The 13,219-nt window shown below is 34.5% G+C and overlaps 1 protein-coding gene across 3 annotated transcripts in view; it reads left to right on the top strand.

Moving 5' to 3' along the window:
- Positions 1-13,219, top strand: part of LOC132663126 (olfactory receptor 13C9) — a 205,549-nt gene that overhangs the window by 8,278 nt on the left and 184,052 nt on the right. For all 3 annotated transcript variants that reach the window (XR_013551709.1, XM_078436627.1, XM_078436626.1), the window contains exon 2: positions 1,669-1,790. The gene's annotated coding sequence lies outside the window, so the exon portion shown is untranslated. The remainder of the gene's footprint in view (positions 1-1,668; positions 1,791-13,219) is intronic.

Below are 13,219 nucleotides of genomic sequence, written 5' to 3'. Positions count from 1 at the left end.
TACGCAAGTATATTTCATATATCTGTACACTTTAAAAAAATAATAAAATGAACATCTGTGCCCCTGCCACCAAGCTCAGGGGATAAAATATTTATAGTAACCTAGAAGCTCATTACATGTTCTTTCATGGTACCATTTTCCCAATAACACCCTCCCTGATCTCCCTGAAGTAACTATGATCTTGAATTTTGTGTTAATCATTACACTGATTTTCTTTAAAGTTTACGTTTGTAAATAAGACTATACAATGTATTGTTTTGGTTGGTCTATTTTAGAAATTTCTTTAAATGGAATCATTATTTTTATTATTTTGTTACATAATTCTTAGATTTAACTTCAGGCTTTTGAAAATCACCCATGTTAATATAGTTGTAGTAATTTATTTCTCCTGTATACTATTCTATACCTTAATTTATTTGTCCATTTGACTATATGGGCAAAGCTGTTTGACTCTGTGGATGTCTCCTGGTTCCAATGAAAGTATTTCTTCAAGGCAGACATTCTAAGCCTTTTTTGTGTTTTAAAACCCTTTGGAAATCTTGTGAGTCTATGATCTCCAGGTGTTTTTAAAGGTATAACAAATGAATAGGGTTACAAAGAAATTGCAAAGAAGCGTGCAAAGAAAACAAATTGAACTAGAGTCATTAAGATATTATACACTTGAAAATTGTTGAGAGACTAGATTTGAAAAGTTCTCAGGGCACCTGGGTGATTCAGTCAGTTGAGCGTCTGACTCGTGATTTTGACTCAGGTCATGATTTCATGGTTCTTGAGTTTGACTCCTCCATTGGGCTCCACACTGACAGTGCAGCCTGCTTGGGATTCTGTCTCCCTCTTGTTCTGCCCTTTCCCTGATCACAATGTGTCTCTCTCCCAAAATAAATAAACTTAAAAAAAAAGTTCTCAACACACACATACCTACAAAGGTAATCATGTGAGGTGATGAATATGTTAACCTTACTGTGGTAATCATTTTGCAGTACATATGTATATTAAACCATCTCATTGTAACCTTAAACTTATACAATATTATATGTCAATTATATGTCAAAAATCTGGAAAACATAAAAGCAAATCTTCAAAAAGAAATAGACATACTTGTTTATTAGGATACTAAATTGCAAGGTCTTTCAGTATATATGAGATATAACTTTGAATTAACGATAAGCATATAAGAAATTTTGATCTGTTGATTTTTATCTATGATTTTTATTGGTTACAAAGTCTCCAGTCTTGCTAATAATATTATGATTTGTTGCCTACATTTCATATTCAAAGGAAATGCTTATTTTCAGTTAGAAGTAGGTGGTATTAAATGTGTAATTTTTTTTCATTCAAGTTACCAGACCCTGTGAATTCTATACCTAGAACCCTTGGGGATCTGTGTACTGGAAATTATGAACCACTGTTCTAGTTTATCTACCTAGGAGTGGAATTGTCATAAGATATGAACATGTTTATTTTTACTAAACAGTACAAGACAAACTCTTTTACAATTTTATACTATAATCGCAGCATATGAGTTTTTTCTGACCAATTTTTTAATTATTTCCCATTTGTTTTAATGAATGTAACCAATAGGAATCAGTTAAAGGGTGGAGGAAATTATATGAGGTGGGCAAAGGCAACAATCCACATGATGGTGTTCCTGCGTGATTTTGTCCAAAGGTCAGGTTCATGCAGATCTGCAGTAGGAAGCAGGAGAAGTGGATCCAGTGCTGTCTCAACTGAGTAGGAGGGCAGTAGCTCTGCATGTAGACTCCATGCTTTTATTGTGGGGACGTTCCTGGGTAAGTACTTTTCTTAGTACCGTTATATTCTGAGGCCACTAGATGGTGGTATAGACTACTTTTTCTTCATTAAATTCTCAAATTGTGCTATTTTTCTTATAATTTTTGAGTTTTGTAACTTAAACTATAGATATTTAGAGTGGAGTTAGTTTACAATTCTTTTTTTTAAAATACAGGATTATGTACTGGAGAGGAAAACTTTAGTAAAGATGAATTATTATCATAACTTTTATTAATTGCTTTATTATTAATATAAGTAAATGGTAATAAAATATTAACTCAGTTTTCAAAATGTTTCTTAACAAGTATCCTGCTCATATCAGTGAATATTATTAAACACCTCTTGTGTGTTGAACATTAGATTGGATGCTCTGGGGAAGGAAAATGACTGGATGCCTCTTCTTCAGCTTGTCGACATGTCTTGATATTTCTGTATTAGCCTTGTTGCTGCTAGTCTTCTTAGTATAAGTTGCAGGAAAGATTTGTGAACAGCTTAATATTAAATATAGTATGAATTTATTTAATGTTTCTGATGATAAATTATTTTTATTACTAAAACACATAAAATGAGTTAAGTATATATTCTATCATATCCTTTGTAGATATATTAATTGGCTTTCTTTATGTTTTGCATTTGAAAGTGAATTCTAGTACTGAAGACATTTTAAAACCTCTTATTAATAAATGCAATTATTTCCTAAAATAGGCTTTGCAAGTCTATTGCTTTGAATAATCTTTGTGCCTCACAACTGTAGTTGGGGAGAAATGTTATGAGGGAAGTATTTATGGACTTTTACTGAATTTTTTTTATTCTTATTACTAAATATGGCTGGTTTATTTCCTCAGTATAACTTGAAGCACCTTTTAGCATTATGGAATCAGGGTAATTAGTTTATGGCAGATCTTTTTTCAAGAAGTTCCTCTTCCAAGTGAACACCCATTATCCAGTGCTCACCAATGTATTTATCTTCACCTCCACAAGTTGTCATAGATATTTACTAGCTGAGTAATTAATTTAGTTTTTGATCTGTTTTGGCTTTACTTGAGTATCATTGATTGTTTTTGCAGAATCTTTACAATTTTTTGTTTGTTTATTGTCAATATTGTATTAAGGACTGCAGGATTAATTGCAAGGGTCTTGTAGGCTGTGTCCAAACACTGGGGGCTTGTTTTCTCTTCTGTCACTTGTTAGGTCCTTCAGGATGTTGTTGAGGATTTTCCCAAACTCACTTTGTGATCTAACTTCAAATGTCCCTCTATCTCTTGTGAAGGTTGACAGACATATAGTTTATGGGAAATCAGTTCTATTCGGATTAAAATCCCCTCTATAAAATATCCCAAGTTGACTTCTCAAGATACCTTAATAGTGCACCCGGAAACAAGCTTACTGTTCAAGATGGTTTTCTTCTTATATAAGGACACTGGAGCACTTGGGTGGTTCAGTCTATTGAGCGTCTGACTCTTGGTTTTGGCTCAGATCATGATCTCATGGTTTGGGCTTAGGTCATGATCTCGTGGTTTGTGAGTTTGAGCCCAGCAATGGTCTCTGTGCTGACATCCTGGAGCCTGCTTGGGATTCTCTCTCTCTTTCTCTCTCTCTCTGACCCTCCCCTGCTTGTGCTGTCTCTCTCTCTCTCAGAAGAAGTAAACTTAAAAAAAGGTGTTTTTTTTTTAAAGACACTATTGAAAAATACGGTTCCCAATTTTCCTATTTGCTTGGAGTCATCTGAAGCCCCCACTCAGCACAAAATAAAAACTGAAAATAGTGAAAAGTTATAATAACTTTATAGGCTGCCTCAGTATAATTTCTGTCTCATTGTATTTTTCTAATTAACAATTGGTCCTGAGCATGTAAGTATTTTGGAATGAGATATGTTGGTAGATTCATGTTACTAGAGCCTCCTTTATGAGACTCTAATGGGAGCTAGGGCCTCATTTGATTACTTAATCTTCATTTCTATTTAGCTGATCTTTTCATTTTTAAAGAGGTTTTAGTAAATATTTACTTTAAAAATCAAGTCAAATACCCCATTCCTATCCCTCTTTCAGAGAATGTCAGTGATAACTTTTTCCCAAATAAGAGAGTATCAGATTCTAATGAGTCAGATGTCATATAGGAGCTGTCATGTGTGTTTTGTCTTCTATTGAACTCGTTATTACTCTCTTTCATTTCATTTTGTGACATTGGTATTTTCATTGTACAGAGTAAGACAAAAGCAGCAAAAAGAAGCTTAAAGAAGCTGCTAAAGGCTAACAAAATGATCAGTTTAGAGGTGGTTCATTTTACTTGCTATCCTGTAATCCTATGTTATAGTATGCTATAACTTAGTTGTTCTTTCATACATTAATATTTAGATGTTTCAGTATGTCCATTTTTAAATTATGCTTCAGTGAGTAGCTCTGTAAATATCTCCTTGGGCATATACCCATAAGTGGAATTAATGAATCAACTTCACACTTTTTGTAGTATCAATATATACTCCTAGTGGCAGTGAGTGTGATTTCTTCTTTTTTCATATTCTTTTTTAAAAAATTAATAATTATTTTAATTTTTATCATTATTCTTTTTTATTTTTTATTTTGTTCATGTTTATTTATTTTTGAGAGAGACAGAGACGGAATGTGAGTGGGTTAGGGGCAGAGAGAGAGGGAGACACAGAATCCGAAGTAGGCTGCAGACTCTGAGCTGTCAGCACAGAGCCCAATGTGGGGCTCGAACTCACGAGCTGTGAGATCATGACCTGAGCCGAAGTTGGACGCTCAACCGACTGAGCCACCCAGGTGCCCCTCGTTATTATTTTTTAGGTAGACTCCATGCCTAACGTGGGGCATGAACTCATGATCCTGAGATCAAGTCACATGCTGTACCAACCAAGCCAGCCAGGAGCCCCTTCTTTCTTCATGTTCTTAATTTTTATAGAAGTTTAATATTTGCTTATCTTTTGGCTGAGAAGTGTCTTATTGATTTAATTTATATTTCTCTGATTTCATGTGTGTTGAAGATTTTTTCATAACTTTATAGGTTGTTTTACTTACTTTTTCTTAGAGGTCGCTGTTTATACCCTTGCCCAATTTTCTGTTTTTTTTCTTATTAGTGTGATAGCTTTTTAAAAAATATTCTGGTTACTAACCTTTTTTTGGTTGGATTTGTTACTGATACAGTCTTCCATTTGTGCTATTATTTAAACCTTTTAATGATGCATTTTTGCCATATAGAATTCAAAATTCTAATTTTGAATTATTAATCCTTTGTTTTATGCCTTTGCTTATTTTTTTAAGCTTATTTATTTATTTTGAGAAAGAGAGAGAGAGAGAGAGCATGAGTCTGAGTGGGGAGGGGCAGAGAGAGAGAGAGAGAGAGAGAGAGAGAGAGAGAGAATCCTAAGCAGGCTCCATGCTGTCAGCACAGATCCCCATGTGGGGCTTGAACTCATGAACTGTGAGATCATGACCTGAGCTGAAACTAAGAGTTGATGCTTACCCGACTGGGCCACCCAGGTGCCCCATCCTTTATTTATTTATTTATTTTGCTCATTTGAGTTACACTTTTCCTATCTCTGTATATAAAGACATTCTCCTATATTTTCCTCTAGATGTTTTACAGTTTTGCTTTTGGTGTTCAATCTATCTAAAATTTATTTTGGTAACAGAATGAGGTGGAGGTTTAATTATTTTTTCAATATTAATAGTCCATTACCAAAGCATAATTTAAAATACTTCATCCATTCCTTACTTACTTGTAATACCAACTGATATCAAGTAACATTTATTGGATATAAATTTTTGTATATGCCCAGGCTATTTCTGAATTCTCTACTCTATTTCATTAATATATTTATCTTTGTCTGAACCAGAATTATGTTATCTGAATTGCTCTAGCTTTATCATCCATCTTGACATTTGGTACAGTAAATATGAGATTTCTTATTTTAACATTGTCTTGGCTACTCTTGGTCTTTACTATTCAATTTGAATTTTGGGTTAACCTTCAGAAATTTTTAAACAATTCCAATTTCATTTTGATTGACATTTACACTAAGTTTTTAGAGAAATTTGGGATGAATTAACATATTATTCTTGAATTTTCTAAAATGAACAAAATATAGCTCCCCAATTTGTGGGAAATGTTCTATGTGCTTTAGTCAAGATTTATATTTTTCTTCAAAAATTACTTATCCAGCTTTTATAGATTTATCTGTGGGCACTTTATACTTTTGTTGGTGTTGTGAGATGCTTTTAAGTGTGGCTCAGTACAGTAAGCATCTGACTCTTGATTTCGTCTCAGGTCTTGATCTCACGGTTCATGAATTCAAGCCTTACATCTGACTCTGTGCTGGTAGTGTGGAGCCTGCTTGGGATTTTGTCTCCCTCTCTTTTTGCCCCTCCCCCGTTCTCTCTCTCTCTCTCTCTCTCTCTCCAAATATATAAAAATAAAACTTAAAAAAAATAAAGTGCATTTTCTAAACAGCTGTAACTGCTATAAAAAACTTGAATTTTGTAAATTAATTGTGTGTTTAGTAGCCTTGTATAGCCTCAGTTTAAATTTAAGACTTTTTTTATAGTTTTTTCTCACTTCCTATGTAAACCTTATTTTCGGACAGTTTTGCATTAAAGCTGTAATCAAGACCCTGAGGACTCAGGAGAAACTTTTGTCCCTCTCTTAACTACCTAGAAGAATCTAAATTGGGAGTCTTTCTCAAAATAAGAATTATTACTGGAGATTAATTTTATATGAGTGACTCGTGTATGGTAGGGCAAACATCTAATTACCAAACATCTGCCCTTTTTTTTTTTTTTTTTTGTAAAAAGTAACTACTTTATTATCATTATTATGGAGAAACATTCAATGATGCATGGCTGTTATTATCACTATATTATTTTTTTATTTATTTTTTAAATTTACTTTTTTAATTTACATCCAAGTTAGCATATAGTGAAACAATGATTTCAGGAGTAGATTCCTTAATGCCCCTTACCCATTTAGCCTATCCCCCCTCCCACAACCCCTTCAGTAACCCTCTGTTTGTTCTCCATATTTAAGAGTCTCTTATGTTTTGTCCCTCTCCCTGTTTTTATATTATTTTTGCTTCCCTTCCCTTATGTTCATCTGTTTTGCATCTTAAAGTCCTCATATAAGTGAAGTTATATGATATTTGTCTTTCTCTGACTAATTTTGCTTAGCATAGTACCCTCTAGTTCCATCCATGTAGTTACAAATGCCAAGATTTCATTTTTTTTTTGATTGCCGAGTAATACTCCATTGTATATGTACATATACCACATCTTCTTTATCCATTCATCCATCGATGGACATTTGGGCTCTTTCCATACTTTGGAAAGTTGTTGATCATGATGCTATAAACAATGGGGTGCATGGGCCCCTTCGAAACAACATACTTGTATCCCTTGGATAAATACTTAGTGCAATTGCTGTGTCGTAGGGTAGTTCTATTTTTAATTTTTTGAGGAACATCCATATTGTTTTCCAGAGTGGCTGCACCAACTTATGATCCCACCAGCAGTGCAAAAGAGATCCTCTTTCTCCACATCCTCGCCAAGATCTGTTGTTGCCTGAGTTGTTAATGTTAGCCATTCTGACAGGTGTGTATCTCAGTGTGGTTTTGATTTGTGTTTCCCTGATGATGAGTGATGTTGAGCATTTTTTCATGTGTCGGTTGGCCATCTGGATGTCTTCTTTGGAGAAGTGGCTATTCATGTCTTTTGCCCATTTCTTCACTGGATTGTTTGTTTTTTGGGTGTTGAGTTTGGTAAGTTCTTCATAGATTTTGGATACTAACCTTTTATCTGATGTGTTGTTTGCAAATATCTTCTCCCATTCCATTGGTTGCCTTTTAGTTTTGCTTATTGTTTCCTTTGCTGTGCAGAAGATTTTTATTTTGATGAGGTCCCAATAGTTCATTTTTGCTTTTGTTTCCCTTGCCTCCTGAGACGTGTTGAGTAAGAAATTGTTGTGGCCAAGGTCAAAGAGGTTTTTGCCTGCTTTCTCCTTGAGGATTTTGATGACTTCCTGTCTTACATTTAGGTCTTTCATCCATTTTGAGTTTTTTTTTGTGTATGGTGTAAGAAAGTGGTCCAGGTTCATTCTTCTGCATGTTGTTGTCCAATTTTCCCAGCACCATTTGCTGAAGAGACTGTCTATTCCATTGGATATTCTGTCCTGCCTTTTCAAAGGTTAGTTGGCCATACATTTGTGGGTCCATTTCTGGGTTCTCTATTCTGTTGCTTTGATCTGAGTGTCTGTTTTTGTGCCAGTACCATACTGTCTTGATGATTACAGCTTTGTAGTATAGCTTGAAGTCCGAGATTGTGATGCCTCCTGCTTTGGTTTTCTTTTTCAAGATTGCTTTGGCTATTCAGGGGCTTTTCTGGTTCCATACAAATTTGAGGATTGTTTGTTCTAGCTCTGTGAAGAATGCTGGTGTTTTTTTGATAGGGGTTGCATTGAATATGTCGATGGCTTTGGGTAGTATCGACATTTTAACAATATTTGTTCTTCCTATCCAGGAGCATGGAATCTTTTTCCATTTTTTTGTGTCTTCTTCAATTTCTTTCATAAGCTTTCTACAGCTTTCAATGTATAGATTTCTCACCTCTTTGGTTAGGTTTATTCCTAGGTATTTTATGGGTTTTGGTGTAATTGTAAATGGGATCGATTCCTTGATTTCTCTTTCTGTTGTTTCATTATTGGTGTATAGGAATGCAACTGATTTCTGTGCATGATTTTATATCCTGCAACTTTGCTGAATTCATGGATCAGTTCTAGCAGTATTTTTGGTGGAATCTTTTAGGTTTTCCGTATAGAGTATCATGTCATCTGTGAAGAGTGAAAGTTTGACCTCCTCTGGGCCGATTTGGATGCCTTCTACTTCTTTGTGTTGTCTGATTGCTGAGGCTAAGACTTCCAATACTATGTTGAATAACAGTGGTGAGAGTGGACATCCCTGTCTTGTTCCCGACCTTAGGGGGAAAACTCTCAGTTTTTTCCCATTGAGGATGATATTAGAGTTGGGTCTTTCATACATGGCTTTTATGATCTCAAGGTATGATCCTTCTATTCCTAATTTCTTGAGAGTTTTTATCAAGAAAAGACGCTGTATTTTGTCAAATGCTTTCTCTGCATCTATTGAGAGGATCATGTGGTTCTTGTTCTTTCTTTTATTGATGTGATGAATCACATTGATTGTTTTGAGGATATTGAACCAGTCCTGCATCCCAGGTTTAAATCCCACTTGGTTGTGGTGAATAATTTTTTTAATGTATTGTTGGGTCTGGTTGGCTAATATCTTATTGAGGATTTTTGCATCCAAACATCTGCCCTTCTTACTGCTCTGTAAATTTCCCTCTTCCCTTTGAAGCTCCAGGCCCCTATCCCATTCCCTAGGATGGTGTATATACCTAATTTTATTTTTCTGTCTTCGAACCTCTCATATGTGGAGCTCCTATAGGTATGAAATTAAATTTGATTTTATGTTAATCTGTCTCATGTCAGTTTAATTCTCAGACCAGCTGGAAGAATATTAGGGTTGAGGAAAAATTTTCCTCCCACACTTCTCTCCTTTTCCCCCCTAATTTCCTCTCTTCCTATTTTCTCTTTCTTTTCTTCTTTTTATTTTTCTCTTTCCTTTCCTTCTTTCTTTTCTCTCTCTTCTCTTTTTCCTCTTTCTACTTCTCCCTACCCCCTTCTTCTCCCTTCTCTTCTTCCTCTTCTCTTTCTCTCTCTCTGTATTTGCTGTGTAGGATTTTTGTGCAGTGTCGTTTGTATGGAACTTTAAAGGAAAAAGGGAACTGTTAGTTACAAGTCTTTGATAAATACCGTTTATCAAGTTAAAGAAGTTTTCTTCTGTTTCTAGTTTGATAAAGTTAAATATGAATGAGGGTGCCTGGGTGGCTTAGTTGGTTAAGCATCTGACTTCAACTCAGGTCATGATCTCACAGATTGTGGGTTTGAGCCCTGCATCAGACTCTGTTGACAGCTTAGAGCCTGGAGCCTGCTTCAGATTCTGTGTCTCCCTCTCTCTACTCCCCCACTTGCTCTCTGTCTCTCAAAAATGAATAAATGTTAAGAAAAATTATAAATGCCTGTTGAATTTGATCAAAAGCTTTTCTTGCATTTAATAAAATAGTTATTTGTTTTTATCCTTTAATTGATATTGTGGTGAATTACATTAAAATATCTTTGAATGTTAAAACATCCTTGCATCTCTGAGATAATCCCTACCTGGGTGTTTAGTATTATTATTTTGTAGTTTATCATATTCTGTTTGCTAGTATTTTATTGATAATTTTTCTATTTACATGTATTAAGTGAGATTGGTTCATAATTTTTTTCTGTCTTATACTGTCCTTGTTCATCTTTGGTTTCAGTGTTTTATCAAGCTGATAAAAAGAACTGGAGGACCTTGCAACCCCTTTTTTATATTTTACAAAACAATTTGTGTATGGTAGGGGTTACCTGTTCTTAGAAAATGTATTAGAAGTATCCAGCAAAATTGGGCTTGGCAAAATCTGTTACTACTGATTCAGTCTTCACCTATCTTTAGATTTTTCCATTTCCTCTTTTTATAACTCTTTGAATTGGATTCCTAGTGTATTAATTTTTCAATCTTTCTTATTTTCCAATTTATTTAAGACTGTAAATCCCTTCATCTCACCAATTTTGGTAATCATATTATCATAAAGTTATTATATTGAAATTTCAATCATGACTTTTTTTGATCTATCAATTATTTAAAAGTATGTTTCAAATTTTCCACTTTTAAAAGACATTTTTGGGGTTTCTCTTTTTGATATTGATTTATTTAATTTTATTTATTTCATCTCATCTTTTCTCCTTTCATCTCATTTCCAGTTAGTTAACATACTGTGTTATATTACTTTCGTGTGTACAATACAATGAGTCAACAATTCCATACAATACCATACATACATCACGACCAATGCAGTCCTTGATCCCCATCACCTATTTCATCCATCTCTCACCCACCTCCCCTCTGACAACCATCAGTTTGTCTTTATAGTTAAGAGTCTGTTTCTTGGTTTGTCTCTCTCTCTCTCACTTTTTTAAAATTTTGCTTATTTGTTTTGTTTCTTAAGTTCCACATATGAGTGAGATCATATGGTATTTGTATTTCTCTGACTGACTTATTTTGCTTAGCATTATACTGTCTAGCTTTATCCATGTCAATCATTGTAAACGGCAAGATTTCATTCTTTTTTATGGCTCAATAATATTCCTTTATATATGTGTATATATATGTAAGTATGTGTATATGTGTATATGTAGTATGTGTATATATATCATATATGTATATAATATGTACCTATAATTCTATGATAAACATAGTGTATATGTATCCCTTTGAATTAGCGTTTTTGTATTTGTAGGGTTATATACCCAGTAGTGTGATTACTGGATTATAGGGTAGTTCAATTTTTAATTCTTTGAGGAACCTCTGTACTGTTTTCCAGAGTGACTACACCAGTTTGCATTCCCACCAACAGTGCACAATGGTTCCTTTCTCTCTACATCCTTGCCAACACTTGTTGTTTCTTGTGTTTTTGATTTTAGCCATTCTGACCAGTGTGAGGTGATACCTCATTGTGATTTTTATTTGCATTTCCCTGATGATGAGTGATGTTGAGTGTCTTTTCATTTGTCTGTTGGCCATCTGGATGTCTTCTTTGGAGAAATATCTATTTATGTCTTCTACCCATTTTTAAATTGGATAACTTGTTTTTTGGATGTTGAGTTATATAGGTTCTTTATATATTTTGGATACTAACCCTTTATTGGATATGTCATTTGCAAGTATCTTCTCCCATTCAGTAGGTTGTCTTTTCATTTTGTTGATGGTTTTCTTCACTGTGCAGAAGCTTTTCATTTTGATGTAGTCCCAATATTTATTGTTGCTTTTGTTTCCCTTATCTCAAGATATCTATCTAGAAAGATATTGTTACAGCCAGTGTCAGAGAAATTACTGCCTAAGCTCTCTTCTAGAATTTTTTTGGTTTCCCATCTCACATATAGATCTTTAATGTATTTTGAGTTTATTTTTGTGTATGGTGTAAAAAAAGTGGTCCAGTTTAATTCTTTTGCATGTAGCTGTCCAGTTTCCCAACGCCATTTTTTGAAGAAGCTGTCTTTTTCCCACTGCATATTAATTGTCTGGTTTTTGTTGAGACTTGGATCTTTTTCATTCTTTTTTTTTTTTTTTAATGTTTATTTATTTTTGAGACAGAGAGAGACAGAGCATGAACAGGGGAGGGTCAGAGAGAGAGTGAGACACAGAATCGGAAATAGGCTCCAGGCTCTGAGCTGTCAGCACAGAGCCTGATGCAGGGCTCGAACTCATGGACCGTGAGATCACGACCTGAGCCGAAGTCAGCGGCTTAACCGACTGAGCCACCCAGGCGCCCCGACTTGCATCTTTTTCTAATCATCAAGAGCTCTATAAGCATTTTATTATATTTTATTATATATTCTCTACTGTTTGAATGCAGAGTGGTAGACATACATGTTTGATTGCCATAATTTTTTAAAGTGTTTGTTTAACTTAACATAATCTCTACTTAGTAGCTTTACAATCCTCCTGAATAATCCCAAGGACCTTAAACTATTGATCTCTTATTTCTTTTTTGTTTTAATTTTAATGTTTATTTTTGAGAGAGAGAGAGAGAGAGAGAGAGAGAGAGAGAGAGACAGAGCATGAGCAGGGGAGAGACAGGCAGAGAGAGAGGACACAGAGTCAGCAGCAGGCTCCAGGCTCTGAGCAGTCAGCACAGAGCCCAATGCTGGGCCCAAACTCACAAACCGCGAGATCATGACCTGAGCTGAAGTCGGATGCTCAGCCGACGGAGCCACCCAGTTGCCCCTCTTATTTCTAATTCTTCTGTTATCTTCCATATTTTTTATGTCTAAGATTTCACTTTTGCCTTGTTTTTAAGACCCCCAGTTGCAAGTGCTGTCTCTTGCTCTCTTTCCTTCTCTCTTACTATCTTTTATAGTGACAGTTTATTCGTTCACATATTTATCAATGTATTTATTTGCTGTTTTTTCATTCCATTCTTTTCATCTAGGAAAAATTTCTTTCTTATCTGAAAGGGAAAGGGGAAAAATTTCTTTGTTTTTTCTAAAACTGTATTTTTGCCTCTTGAAAGTTAGTTTAATTTAGTACACAATTCTATATTTTCAGTTACTTTGAACAATTTGAAGATTTATTTCATTGACTTTGGGCCTCTATTCTCACTGATGTCATTTTTAGTCTATTCTTAACTTTGAAGCATTTGAGAAAAGTAAATGTTTTGTGATGTTAAGATATAACAAGATCATTATTAAGAACAGACTGTTTCATTTTAGAATAACTTTAATACGTATTCTTTGTGGAAAGCATCATGACATTCTTAGACCA

The sequence above is a fragment of the Panthera onca genome, chromosome D4 (assembly GCF_046562875.1).
Source record: "Panthera onca isolate mPanOnc1 chromosome D4, mPanOnc1 haplotype 2, whole genome shotgun sequence".
Lineage (NCBI taxonomy): Eukaryota > Metazoa > Chordata > Mammalia > Carnivora > Felidae > Panthera > Panthera onca.
This window is presented reverse-complemented; position numbering and strand designations above follow the sequence as displayed.